This window comes from Falco biarmicus, chromosome 6, assembly GCF_023638135.1.
Source record: "Falco biarmicus isolate bFalBia1 chromosome 6, bFalBia1.pri, whole genome shotgun sequence".
Taxonomy (NCBI): domain Eukaryota; kingdom Metazoa; phylum Chordata; class Aves; order Falconiformes; family Falconidae; genus Falco; species Falco biarmicus.
Genome location: NC_079293.1, coordinates 62,107,852 through 62,122,747, shown reverse-complemented (window position 1 = coordinate 62,122,747; position 14,896 = coordinate 62,107,852).

Below are 14,896 nucleotides of genomic sequence, written 5' to 3'. Positions count from 1 at the left end.
AGCTTGTGTATCTTTCATCTGCCTTCTTTCTTTCCATGTGGCATTCTCACTGCTGCGTCAGGGCATATAGTAAACAGCTGCCTGCAGTTTCTTTCATGTATCTGATCACATGCATTTCTGAGCACATGATAATATCCATTTATTCTGCTTCTGCACTGACTTGTGCAAATTCCAGTTACTTCAAAGGTTTTCCTCCTGACTTATAGCAGCGTAACTGTAGTCAGACTTTGGCTCTGAGTTAGGAGACACTCAGTTGCAAATATTCATGTAGTCATTCCTTACCATCCATGTAATGCACCCCAAAGCCTAGTTCCACATACTCTGGTGTTTCCTTTATGCAGACTTTGCATATAGTTTTGTGTACAAAGCTTGTGTATACTTAGATATAGTTAAAGCATAAGACTGGAGCTAGTAATTTCCTCAAGCAAGCCACAAGAAATATTCAGCCATATGCCTTTAGTACAAAAAGTAACTTTTAAAGACCTGATACTAAGTATTGCATTAAGGACTCAATGGAAATACAGCACTGATAATTTCAAATTTCAAATTTGTTATATTTACAATTTAGAAGCAGAAAAGAAACTTTACTCTGGCCAGTCTCTAAAAAACTATCAATTTCTATAGAACATTTTACCTACAAACAAAAATCCTTACTTGGTCTCTCTCGAAAGTGGAAGTTGACAAAATAAACATCACATATAATTGGTGCATAATTTCATGTTATTTATAAAAACACCATGAAATGAGGCATGCTTCAGATTCAATGACATAGTTTATGTCACAGTGTAGAGTATTTTCACAGGGAAAGGTTTTTATTGTTATCATTGGTTTTCAAGACCAATGTATCTCATAAATGCTGCTAGTGACGAGAAGTACTTAGAAGCATTACTGAGATAGCTCAGCCTCATCTAGTACTGCAGAATTAACTGGAACTGTTTGCAAATATCCTTTTTAATTGACACTTAAATACCAATGAAAATAAGTGTATAGTACGAAATGTTCTTTGCCTAAAATTTAGTGACGTATTATTGTAGCATCACTGGATTTTCACAGTTGTCTGCATAGGACTATTTCCTGGCAGGTAGAATCAAGTATAATGATTCAGAAGAATTCTTGAAGTACCATCATCTGTAGAAAGCAGCCTTTAATGGACGGTGCAAAAGCAGAAAACAGGACCTACCAAACCTGAGTTACTCTGAGAGCCATAGATAAATTCTAAGAGGCTTTGGAGGATCTGGCTGGAGACAAAGGTACTCTGTTAGTATCTCTGTATGCCCCAAAGGTACTTGCTGCCATGCCAAAATGGCTACTTCTTCCACCTGTTCTTTAGCTTCCCTTCAAGAAGGACTGAAATAGGTGGGTTTTGGAAGATGGCCCTGTCAAGCTCAGCACTAATCCTGCAGGTGACTTCTTGTAAATTTACAGTTAATAAATTTTTTGCAACAGTGCCATACCTATTGAAGGGATCCATAATCAAAGACGTGCAAGAGAAGCTGGGGGACTTGAGTATGAGACCAACTGAGTGTACCCTCAAAGCAGTGGACACCTGTAAATGGACCATCTGCCTCTCCCATCTTCACAGCTTCTAGACATGGACAAGTTATGGCTTTTGTGCAGAAGGAAGTTCTGTAACTGTCAGTAACTTGGTCAAGCAAAGAGAGACTATACCATGCAGGAAACAAACACCAAGATTTTGGCTGAACTTCTTTGTCCTAGCTGCTGTTTTTCATGGAGAAGTTAATGAGTTAGATTCCAACAGGAATATCTTTTCTCTGAAGCCCATTCAGTCAGATACTGTTAAAGGAGAAAGACGTTTTTCATCACTTTCTCTTTTAAACTGATCTTAATTGTGCTGTTTTCAAACCAACATACAGCACAGAGCTAAATACTCTGCTAGGCATATGCAAAAGTTAAGGAAAGAAAGAAGAAATTTGGTTATTCAAAAGATTGGGATAAGCCCTCCTCAGGCTGGACCTACTATGATCCAAGGGAGATTGCCCTGTCTGGAGAACTCAGCAGCATTTAAATAAAATCCCATCATGTGCGGGGAAGCTGATGTTTGTGTAAGTTAGGAGTGACTGCCCCTTCTCAAATTATTCTTGGGGAAGACATGAGCCACAAAGAAAGGAAGATGACCCAGAATTTTGAACTGAGTGGTTTGTTCCCACTTCTACCACTGTTTTCTTGTGCCTGCACAGATTTCTGCCATGACTTCCCAGCCCTAGTCAGGGACTCATAGCCAGGATTCTGAAAGGTGCTCTCTCTCAAATTAAGTAGTAGTCTCAAATTAAGTAGGCCAAAATGCCTTAAAACTCTAGATTTAACCTTCTGATTCAAATCTGTGAAGCAGAGAACAATATTGCCTTTCCATTCAGATCACAAGCTCTTTAGAATAATTACTGTCCTTCACTTATGGTGACCCCCCAGATTATATAAGGTATTTTGATACAAGCAATAATAACATAACAAACAGGCAAGATAAAACAAGCTGAACTAAGCCAAGTAAGAGTGCAAATCAGTGCTGCAATAAAGGAACATACCTCTATTTAAAAGAGTATTACTTTTCATTTAACTCTGAGCCTGGAAATATTGTAAATGCTGTGGTTGCAGAAGCTGTAATCCACCAGGAAGCTGTTCAGTCAAATTGCCTCTGTCTGCTGCCATCTCCTTTCTACTCAAAAGCTGATGTGGTATGCAATTGCTTTGGCCAGCAAGCCACTTCTCAGTTTGTTTTGGGGCAGCAAGAAGCATGCTTGGAAGGCTTCCATGCAGCCCAGCTGCTCACTCATGGTCTTACTGAATCCCATGAGAGCTGCTGTGCCTCACAACCGAGGCTGAAAGGCCAGCTGACGGCTACTCTACTGAAATGAAAACCAGAGAGTCAATGTGAAGCTGTATATATATTGACTATAAGAATAATTTGAGAACATTTAAAAAAATAGAAATACCAAGGACAAAATGTGTGGAACTGCTCTCTAAAAACACCACTAAAAAGCCTGTGCAATTGGAAGCAACCACTGCTGCTAGCAGGGAAGCCATTACAAATGAGTACACCAACACCTTCCAGGCCAGGAAGAAGGAACTGTCCCTTGCGAAATCATTGTATTTTCCATGCAACCAGTTTATGGAGCCATTTCCTTTCAATATGATAGACTACATCTATACTAATAAAGACAGTAGACAGTGTTAAGGTCAAAACATTAAGAAGAGTAAATATTGGTTAGGATTGCCAGCTTTCTAGGCCAAAAGAGGCACTATATTTAACCCAATGATTTTAGATTACAGAGTTTCTCTTAAGGAAGTTTAAACAACTGAGAAGAAGAAAAAAAAAAAAAGCAGCAGCTATTGCATTACTTAATTTTAATTATCTTTTTTAAAATTCTTCTATTTACTGGCCCCCTACACAGCTTAATATTAAATATCAAAATTAAAGAATGGCAAGGAGGACAGCCATTACTTTGATTTGTGGTCTGTTATAAAAAAAAAACCTTAAAAATTAAAAACACATCAACAGTGCAATGGAATTTGGATGGAAGCCAAGTGGTCACATTAATTCCTGAGAAACAAACTAAGTTAATTTTCAAGTTCATTGGGTTTGTCCTCTAGAGGGTGTCAGCTGAGCTGCATGATGGGGAGGATGAGTCCCGTTTTTCTTTATCAGGTCACAATATTACAATGTTCCTCCTCACATTCTCCGAAAGCTGAATTTCCCCTGATGCAAAAGGCCTTTTTGGAGTACTTCTGGTGAAAAACTAAGATGCTGGGACACCCGCCTAAAGCAGGGCTGTGACTGTGTCTTCAGTGTCCTGCCTGGACTGCCAAGGCAGTCCTGGGCAGCCCCACAGTAATTTCTTTTTCAGAAAGTGTTTTAGTCCATAGTTGGTGTTGTGCATATTGAGTGCACCTCTGCTGTTTATGCTACAGTAGAACTGCAAGAAATTAAAGCAGAGTTCTGAAGGGGAAACATTTTTCTGAGTTCAGAGGAGAGATGTTTGTTTCATTTAGCTTCTTTCTCTGGTATCTTATTATACTTAGAATAAATTACAGGTCAAATACAATTTTGACATGAAAAATCAGGTGGATTTGAGTTTTATGATGTTGAGGACAAATACTTTTAACCATTGAATTTCTCTGTAATTGAAATCAAATTTCTCTGTAAATGAATCATTTTTTCAAAATAATCTAGCAAGGCTGTTCCTATCCCACACAGCCAAGAAGATAGAGAGCTGCACAGGATGGATACAGAACAATTTTTCACAAAACCCAGCGTGGTAAGCATGACCCAGTTGATCGAGATGCCATTTTCAGAATTCTTCAGCAGGTTTTATTTCTTCCCTTTGATCGATCTCCTCCACTCTTGATTGGAAAACAAGAGAGCAAAAATGTCATTAATCTACTGACAATGCAAACATTTGGGCCCAACCTGTAGTGAAAGGGCCATTCAGATGGAAAGAAAACCCCTAGCTTAGGTATTTGGGCTTTCTCCTGAGAGGCTGGAGGCTGGGGTGTCCAATCCTTCTGCAAAGACTGTTTGTGATCCTATAGTGAGACCTTTGCTACATAAAGGAGGGGACTCAAGTTTTTCTGTTCCCAGTGCCCTCTATTCACTGGAATGTCACTGACGATTTGTTTGAGAAAGCCCTTCCAGCCTGAGCATTAAGAACCCGCCTCAGAGGGTCAGTATATTCAGAAATTCCAGAGGGTGTATTGCCTAGTATATTTGGCACGTTCTGGAAATGCCTATCTGCAAGAAAGTCAGGCTGGAGATCATCTCACATGAAAATGCTGATGTCAAGCAGGTATGAAGCTGATACTAAACCTCTCAACATTATTAATACCGAACACCCCTTAAAATAAAATTAGGCTTATAAGTATTTAAAAATATGAGTGGCTGTAATTTTTAGACATCTCCAAAGCTGTGGACTGTGGGGGAACTGAGTGTATTAGTTTTGGATATAGGCTGTTAAAGGGACAGATAGCTACACAAATCCAAATAGCCATCTTGGTGGCCTTATGTTTATTCTCATTAAACCACTTCTGCAATAGTACTTACTGACTTTTTAACTCTTAAAGTACTTGTCCCACATAAATGCCTTTAAAAATGTAAGCACTTTTCTTCAGTCATTTTGTAGCTGAAACAGAACTGGTAATATTAATCAGTAATTAGAATAAGACAAATGAAAAAAATGTTCAGTTTGGGGACCAGGAACTGAAAGTCAGGTGGACCCTAATTTTAATAGAATGCTTTCAACACTAAAATATGTCATGGAAATTTTCGCTGGGTTCCTGGCCTAAGCCTTCAATTACTATGTGCAAATATCAGCATAGGAAACCCTCTCTTACACACTTTATCAAGAACCTTTTGGAAAACACAGGTTTAAACCTCTTCGGACAGAAGAGAAAATCGAGTCCGTGTCTCCCAAATGTGCTGACTGACGGGATCTAGAATGGCATACCAGGGAAAGGGCTGGTTTTCACTTGCCCTGGTTTCATACAAGTCCCCATCTTGTCACTGTCTTGAAACCACACACCTGAGCAAATACATACCTTTTTACCTTCTCCCTGAACACTGAGTTATTTGGCACAGAGAAAGTTAATTTAGGATTGGACTAGATGATCTCCAGAGATCCCTTCCAGCCTCAACTGTTGTGTGATGCTGTGATAATGCTACTTGCAGTGGTGTTTTGGGGGGAAGAGCTGGTGTCCATAGCTGCCAAACTGAGGAAGAGCTGAGTGGGATTCAAGGCTCCTCTCAGTACAGGCTATTGTAGGCAGTCCTGAGTTCAGGCAGCTGGTCTTGGGGAACTCTATTTTTGAGAATCTAAAACTGCTCATGTTCCTACAGGAGGTAAGCTGTTAGAAGCTCTTCATTGAGCTGCAAGGAACTCTGCAGGCAAGGGACAAGATTTATGAAGGTAGATAGATTTTATGCCTTAGTTAACTCCATTCATGTTCAATGCTTAAATACATTTAAAATAGACTCTCCAACTTTTTGGACCCTAGGATTTCAGCTCTCAACTTATTTTGTCTTTTTTTTTTTTTTTTTTTGAGAATCAATTCAAGGTTGTCATTGTCACCCTTATTCTGGACTTTTTATTTATTTTGGTTTACTTTTGAGATCTTAAAAGATTTCAGCTCACCTTACAAGGTTTAACTGATTGTGTTATAGAAGTAAACATACATCTGCAAAGAGAGTACAGGCAGAACAGGTGACACTCATAAAAATTCCTTTCAGATAAGGAAAAGAACCCCAAGCAGCAGATCTGGAGGAGTCACTCTGGAGATTGACCTCAGTCGTCAGAGTGAAAGACTGAAAAAAAGAAAGGTTTCACAAATTAAAAACATTGGGAATGTTTCCTGCTAAAAAATTCACTTAAAACCTTGTAGTATAACATATCACTCTACACACTTCCTACAGAATATTGTGCATTGTTGGTTAAGGATAGCTCACATACACAAAAATACTGCATTACTAACTTTGGCTAACACGAAAATAGGAAACAAGACTTTGCTTTAAGGCATTTCTGCTCCTTGACAGGAAATTGTTTTTGAAGATATATCACAAGAATGGATAAAATCATTAATCTGCAGTTACTTCCCCAAGCATTCTACTTATCCACATCTTTTCAAAATACAATATAAAGCAGTTAACAGTACATAAACCCATGACTGATCTTAAGTTTGGTATTACATCTCTTTGCAGTCACCCAGCCTTTAAAGGTGAGATGGTAGAACAACAACCATTGCCTTCATCAACTAGAAGAAGAAACAAGTTATATCAGCAGTTATCCAAAAGACAGACAGAATTGACTAGAATCAACCAAGGACAGAAAGAAAAAGGCATTAGCTATGTGAATTTTTCAGTTTTTTGTTTTACTTCCCTCCAGAGTATTTTAATACATTCAATTTCCTGCAACTTTCAGGTACTCCCACGGTGACCTATGCTGATGAAATGGTTATTGCCACACAAGACAGAAATTGTGTGATTTCATATAAAAGCAAGGAAATTTTATATGAAAAAGAAAAAAGAAAGTTAGCACTTTCCTAGAGGTATATTTAAATATCTGTACTTTGGTTTTATAACTGTATATATCTTTATCTGTGTTTTCTGTTACATGGGCCCACTCAAAAATCTGAAAGGATAAGCATAAAACCTTGTATTATAAGTTGCTCTAAAGATTTCCCTTCCTTCAACAGCAAACGGGTTTTGAATCACCTTCATAATTCAGAGGGGCAGAGAAAAAAAATAGAACATCAGGAGCTTGAGGTCAGTGCGTGTACTGTTTTCCCATCTGTTTGTTCTTAGTTTTTTTTTTAAATCAGTATGGTTTCCATCTTTTCACACATCAACTTGTTTACATAGATTTCCATCACTGACTAGGGAAGTTCTGTTTTTGCTTTTTTCCTAGTAATAAGAAAAATTGTATTTGTGAGGTACCTCAGTAAACCAAAACATCAACTTTAAAAAAGTCTTGATTTTAAGGAAACTGCAGCTGTGATTTCATAACCAATGGCTGCCGAAGTTGTACTGTGAACTAATAATAACTTTAAAATCCAAACTAATTTAAATCCTTTTTCTACCTCAAATACATTGAAATGCAGGTATTACTTTCTCTGAAACTGTAGAATAAACGTTCTTGCTTACATGGATGCAGAATTCTTTAACTTTTTGTCTACAAAGTTGTATGTGGGCAGCAGATTCTTAGACCCATAGAATGGTTTGAGCTGGAGGGGACCTTCAAAGATCATCCAGTTCCAACCTGCCTCCCATGGACAGGGACACCTCACACCAGACCAGGTTGCTCACAGCCCCATCCAGCCTGGCCTGGAACACTTCCAGGGATGGGGCATCCACAGCTTCTCTGGGCAGCCTGTGCCTCACCACTCTCATCGTAACAAATTTCTTCCTTATATACAAACTAAATCTACCCTTTTTTGAATTTAAAGCTGTTGTTCCTTGTCCCGTCACTATGGGCCTTGGTAAAAGGTCCTTCTTTGTCTTTCTTGTAAGCCCCCTTTTTATACTGAAAGGCCACAAAAATTTTCTCATTGCTCTTGAGACAATGTTTGACTTTTAAAAGGTAATGTCATTATTTCCACATACAAATATTCATAAATCATCAACCAGGCACAATAAAAACATGATGACAGTGATGATGATGATGGTAGGTAGCATTTCCATTAGCTCCCATTAAAATCTGAGAATATATCTGTAGGTTAATGAAAGGTGATTCATAATTACATGATTACAAGAGACGAGGCAGTAAGAAAGGTCTCTGCACAGGTACCACATCTAGTCCTACCTCATTAGTGAGAAATTAGGAAACAGAAAACTAAATTACTTTCTGAATTGCACCAAAGTAATTCACAGCTTAATTCTGCAGAGGTGTTTTGGCTACACTAGACAGATCTGTACCCTCAAGGACTGAACCATGACAGATCTGTGAGATTAACTGTGAGACTGTCATATTTAGGAATGCACTACATACCTTCAAATTCAAAACACAATGCAATCTGTTAGCTACCAAGGCCTTTGAAGACAGCTTTTTGAATGTATGGCAATGTAACATATGCTTTGCATTATTAAGATATAAATGTTAATGGAAGAATGAAAGAAAAGAAATGGAAAGAGCTCATCTGCAAGAAACGCTAGCTTTGTATATGTATGCAAGTAGCAAGCAAAAGCAAGCAGCTAGAACAAGAAAATCAATCACAGAATTATTTTGTCATGAGTATGACTGTCTATTATATTATAGTATTCCTGGCACAGCATTCAGTATATGTATGAAAAACTGTTCCTTACCCCTCCCATTCCCTGTCTTTGCACAGATCATGCATTTTGATCATACGCTAATGTTCAGTGCTCGCTGGTGGACTGACTTAAAACCTAAAGAGCAGTAGACAATGAGGTGTCAAGTTGGAATGCCAGTAAAAGACTACCTTCTTGTATTTAAATATCCCAAGACTACGATAGCACCATTATTGTTTCTCATGCACAAAACGCAAACTCAAAACAACAAAAAAATCAACTATAATTGCAAGTGAGCCTTCTTAGTAGTAATTATTATACAACCTTTATTTTGATACCTAAATTGACCAGTCCACTGTTAAATGACAGGCAAAACAAATCCCCTTCCCTACCAGTACTGACAAGAAGTACTTTTAAAATTAAATGGACTTGTTAATGACAGAACTTTTTTAAACAGTGCAGTCTCTGAAGGGAGGCAGAGTGAAAAGATGGATGAACCTGCTAACTTGACCCAATTTTTTTCCTAGTTGCCTAACACGTATCCAAAACGGTGTGGCCAGCAGGACTAGGAAAGTGATAGTCCCCCTGTACTGGGCACTGGTGAGGCCGCACCTTGAATACTGTGCTCAGCTTTGGGGCCCTCATTGCAAGAGGGACACTGAGGAGCTGGAGCGTGTCCAGAGAAGGGCAATGAAACCGGTGAAGGGTCTGGAGCACAAGTCTTATGCGGAGCGGCTGAGGGAACTGTGGTTGTTTAGTTTGGAAAAGAGGAGAGTCCTGGGGGATCTTATTGCTCTCTACAGCTACCTGAAGGGAGGCTGTAGGCAGGTGTTGGTCTTTTCTCTCAGATAACAAGCGATGGACAAGAGGAAATTGCCTCAAGTTATGTCATGGGAGGTTTAGATTGGATATTAGGAAAAATTTCTTCACTGAAAGGGTAGTCAAGCATTGGAACAGGCTGCCTAGGAAGGTGGTTGAGTCACCATCCCTGGAGATGTTTAAAATACACGTAGATGTGGTGCTTAGGGACATGGTTTAGTGATGGACTTGGCAGTCCTGGGTTAATAGCTAGACTTGATGATCTGAAAGGTCTTTTCCAACATAAATGATTCTATGATTCTAACATGTCACTAGATATCATTGAGCCAGACAATGATTGTTGTATCACCTACCTTACCACTGATCAACAACATAAAAATTCCTTTATAATAGGATAAGAAAGAGGAGCACTCATCCTGGGCCTGTTCAGCTCTGGACAGTGATCTACACAGAGAAAAGTAAAATTCTCTACAGCAGTTTTGCATAGAAAATCCCGAACTCTGCCGCCAGGAGGTTGCCTATAGTTCTGCTTCTCAAGGGTTGAAGTCATTCTGCATTTTCTGGCATAGTAACCACACAGTAATCAGAAAACAAAAAATTGAAAAGACATTCAAAGTTTATCTAGAGAGGATCTATTCAAACAAATATTCACTTTAAAACCAATTTTATTCTGTGAGATAAGCAAAGAGGATGAAAGGAAAACATCCCTGGTTCATGTTCACTAATTGGAAAATTATGTTTCAGAGGATTTAACACAGATGCACAGCCACTGGCAATTTCTCTCCTAAACCCTTTTGCACAGAAGTACACAGCTTCCTCTGTGCTCACATTACAGACAATGTCCTTGTTTGAAGACTAACTTAGGCACAGACATTTCAAAAGTACTTCTTCGAACTGCTTTTCCAGCACAACATTAATAGAGGGTTTGAGGAAGTTGCTACTGTTTCAGTAGCTATTAATGTGCCTGCTTTGACTTATATAAAATATCAGAGAAAAAAATCATTCATGTAGGTATTCAACAAAAGTTTCATATGTGAATTTTAGGGTCAGAATTGTTTAATACCATCAATCCAACTCAAAGTGTTTTGAAGAAACATAATCTCCAGAGTTTCTCATAATGAATTTCATTCCCATGAAAGCTTTCCTGTTCTCACCAGGTCTAGCCCTTGTTCAGTCTGTTTTATTTATGTTATTTCCCATTTGTAAACAGTGCACGTCCAAGTGCCTTGTTTTTAATGAAGTGTAGCAGTAACATTTGATTGGAATTTAGATAAATGAGCAGATTGATCCATGTCTTTTTTCTTCAAGTTTATAGGCATGTATATGAAAAATGATAATGTAGCTAGATAAAGACCAAAGGCTGGTCTTTGTTACCACATCTTACCATTTTTCACCCCAAAATAGGAAGCATTACGGGATCAACAAAGTTCTTTGTGAGATTCCTCTAACTGTTGAAATACAAATATTATGAGAAAATCTTTTGTGGAGACTATCAAGATTAATAGAAAGGCTGCATGGAAAAGTCAGAAAAAACTTTGCCTATAAAAAAATAAGAGCTTCTTTGTCCTGTGCAAGATTATTTTAATGGTCCTTTTTATAAATATCAGCATATACTATTATTTTTATAGTTTCATAGTTTGAGACTGTAAGCATCTATAGCATACTAGACACTATACATACTAAGAAACAGTTCTTCCCCCCCAAAGACTTACAGGCTAACTGAAGATAAGGAACCCTTTAACTTCATTTTACAGACAGAGCAGGTGGCTTTTCCAAAGGCAAATCAGACTTGCTAAAAGCAAGCAATAAGACCTGTCTCTTATAGCACTCTTTTCTGAGTACCATCATCATAACCCACCCATCACTTCAGTACACCATTAATTTGAGCACACATTAGTTCAGATTGCAGTGGGATGTACTGCTAATCCTGCACAAATGTTCTGTTCACTTAATCTGTTGATAAGACACACAGCAAAGACCTTCCTGATGTTTTCAAAACATGTAGCAGGTTGAACAGGTGGTGCTGAAGGTGTTTTCGGTGAAGGAAAGGACTAGCTGAGGCTGGCTGGGGCTGAGGAGATACTCAGCCTCCTTTGCCTTGGTGTGTTAGAGTAGGAAATAAGCAAACTTGTTTATTAAACATCAGTGGTTTGGAAAGCACCCTTCCCACCAGGAACCTGACCATTACTGAGCATATCTAGCATCCCTTTACGAAGCAACCCATATACACACAGATCCTCTGCATCATGTGGGGCTTCACAGTGTGCCTTCTCCAGGGCACGGCTGGGTTTCTGTCCACTGTCCTAGCTATCCCAAGGTCTTGTTTTTGGCCAGCATTTACACTCAGAAGCTCTGAAAACAGTGTGACCGCTTTGTGGTTGAAGATAAGAGACATTTGACATCAAGCAACATTGCTCCTCTGACACAGACGACAGAGTTAGTTTTCCTCCTGAACAGATTCCAGAATCTGTTACTGGAAAGAACCTATGATTTTACTTAGAGCACAATATTTCTGTGATTGTGTACACATGACAAACTGAACTTCTATCTATTGTTTATTTCGCAAAAAAAAGGAATTAATCAAGAGCCCATTGAAGCCAGTGGGAAGAATACTATTGCCTCTGGATCAGGCATTGAATTGCTCTGACATTGTCTGTCATTAAGTATAATACATATAAAGAAAGTTTTAAAAAATACTGTACAAATATATCATGCAGAAAAAATACCATATTTTTTTTCTTCTGTCCCAGAATTTAAAAATAATTGGCTATAATATACCCATTTCTGGCAAGCACCATTTTGTCAGTGACAATCAGGAACAGGTGACTGCAGACACTTGGTTCCTAACCTTAGAAAACTCTTGCAGGAATTATTATAACTCAGAGATGAGTGAGTGCATGAATCTCTCTCCATCCAGGAAACTGAGATGCAAAGCCTCACCCCTGCATCCCAATACAGAGCATATGCTATCAATGGGAATGCAAAAGGGCAAGCAGTGATCTTGTTTCCAGGTTAATTGAGGGCCTGAGCAACTCCCAAGTGAAGGCACCATCTGTCTCTGAGGCTTTCTGTAGACTGTGGCTAACCAACCTCTCTCTCAAAAAAAAAGATTTTATGGAGTGAAAAACAGAATTATCCAAAGCAACAGAACACCAGACTCAGCTACATGCAGTCATTAGCACTTAGCAGATTCCTAGTGCAGCATGATTCTGTTCACATCTAGCAGGAAGTACGCTGGTAATATTCCATGAAAGACAGAAGACAGAAAGTCAAGCCTGGGATTTTAAAAATATATATATATATACATTACAGTTACAGCACTGTAAAGTTGCACAGTAATTGTGTGAGATCATTTGTTCAAAGAAGGCTACGTAAATCTAAAAAGCACCTTTTGTCAGATGCACATCACTCATGACAACTATGAATAGGTCTGTGGTTCCACAGGCAGTTCAGCAGATCTTATTGCTGCAGAAGTGAGGAAATCTTGCTCACCTCCACTCTCACATATCCTCTCCCTCTTCTATCCTACCCCATCCCTCTTCCCTTTCCCTCAGTCCCAGCTATACTGTCCAACCCATATTCTGGCTCTCATCACACTCCCTTGCTGATTTAAGTCATTAAAAAGTCAGAAAGCTCTTCATTGATTTTTCCTGGTCTTTTTTTCTGTTACTTCAGTGAATTAAACTGACACAGAAGTGTCTGACAGGTGCTGAAGCTGGCACAAGGTTAGCAGCTGGAGTGTGCGGCCAGGTATAGGGTGGACAGAGAGACACAAGGGGAAAACAACCTGTTTTCAGCAGTGGTGAGCTGTCCGTGAATACAGCATTTTAGGGAGCTGTATCCAACTGGTGGTACAGCCTTTAGGACTCAGCTTTAAATAAAGAGAATAGTCCCCTGACTTTAGTGGTTTGCTTCTGTTAACACCTATTCGGCAGTTATTTGCAGATAGGCTAGGTATACAAGAACAAGTGTTGCTAATAGAGCTGCTTGGAGTATCTGCAGAAACTCTCAAAACCACTTCTTCAAGGGTGAACATATTGTCTACCCTCAGCTCTATTCTTGGACCATTCACAGGGAAACTGGAGATGTTTGTATAGCTGCCCAGTGAAAAACTCAGCTGGTCTCCTTACTTTTCTTTTCCTGGATGCTGCCCACCAAAGCGCAGTGCAAATACATGAATAGTGAAGTGGCTGTTCAGTCTGCAAGCTTGTAGGAGCACATACTTATATGAATACAAACATTTTCTCCCAGTTTGGCAAAGGAAAAAAGAATACGTACTGAAAAATAGTGTTTTAAAATCAAGATAAGTAACCTGAGATAATTGTCTAACATCACCTTGAGAGAGAGGTAAGCATGGGAAATTTTTACTTCCATGTAGCTACATAAGGTCAGACCATGAAGTCTCCACCTGCAGTTTACCTTGATGACTTACAGTGTGGAGTTTCCCTGTGTTTGCAGAGCATAGAGACATGTGAGCAGTGAAGGAGTTAGTGTAATACAAACATATAATGATAGTTCATTTATTTTGAAGTTTGCTCTTTGGAGAGAAAACCAGAAGTGTCCACTTCTATACAAAACAGAAATGGGGTTTCATTTAAGGATCATAAACCCAGGTAATAAGTAAAATACCTAAACGTAAAGAGACAGACAGACAGTCTGGCTTTATCAGCTGGAGACAGAGCAGGGAATATATTATTAAACATCACCATCTACTGGATGCCAGCATTTGTTTCTTACAAAAGGAACTCTAAGCTTCTATGCTGGACTGACTTGTCAGACAAACTTCTGCTTTCGCAGTGCTGACACTGCTCATATAGTCAAGCAAGCCAAGGTTTGTGGACCCTTTCAGCACCAAGTTGGGAAAAACCCACACCAGCACCCACCCATCCACAGCCCCCACCACTGAGCTGCATGGCTGTCCCCCTGGGTAGTTTGTGCTGACTGCATCCATAGTTCTGAACATTATCTGCTCACTCTTGGCTGCAAGTTTAGCTGTATTTGTGTGATTTTACAGCATCAGGACTAGCAGCAAGGCTCACAGAGCTTGTTAGAGGGAAAAAGGCACCAGTGCAGCTTGCACTCACCTGCTACAGCTCCTGGGCTGGACCAGCTGGACAGTGAAGGGTGCTCCTTCCCTTCCCCACCGAGAGCAGAAGTCCCTGGCTCCACAGTTAAGGGTGGCCCTTTCCTTCCCTGATTTCCCCTCCCCCCCCCCCCCCCCCCCCCCCCCCCAGCTCTTTGCATCTCTCCCCAACTTCCTTTTCTTCAAGCTTCCTAGAAGTCACAGTGCTATGTGGAAGCAATGGATGATATGAGTATCCTCCTTTG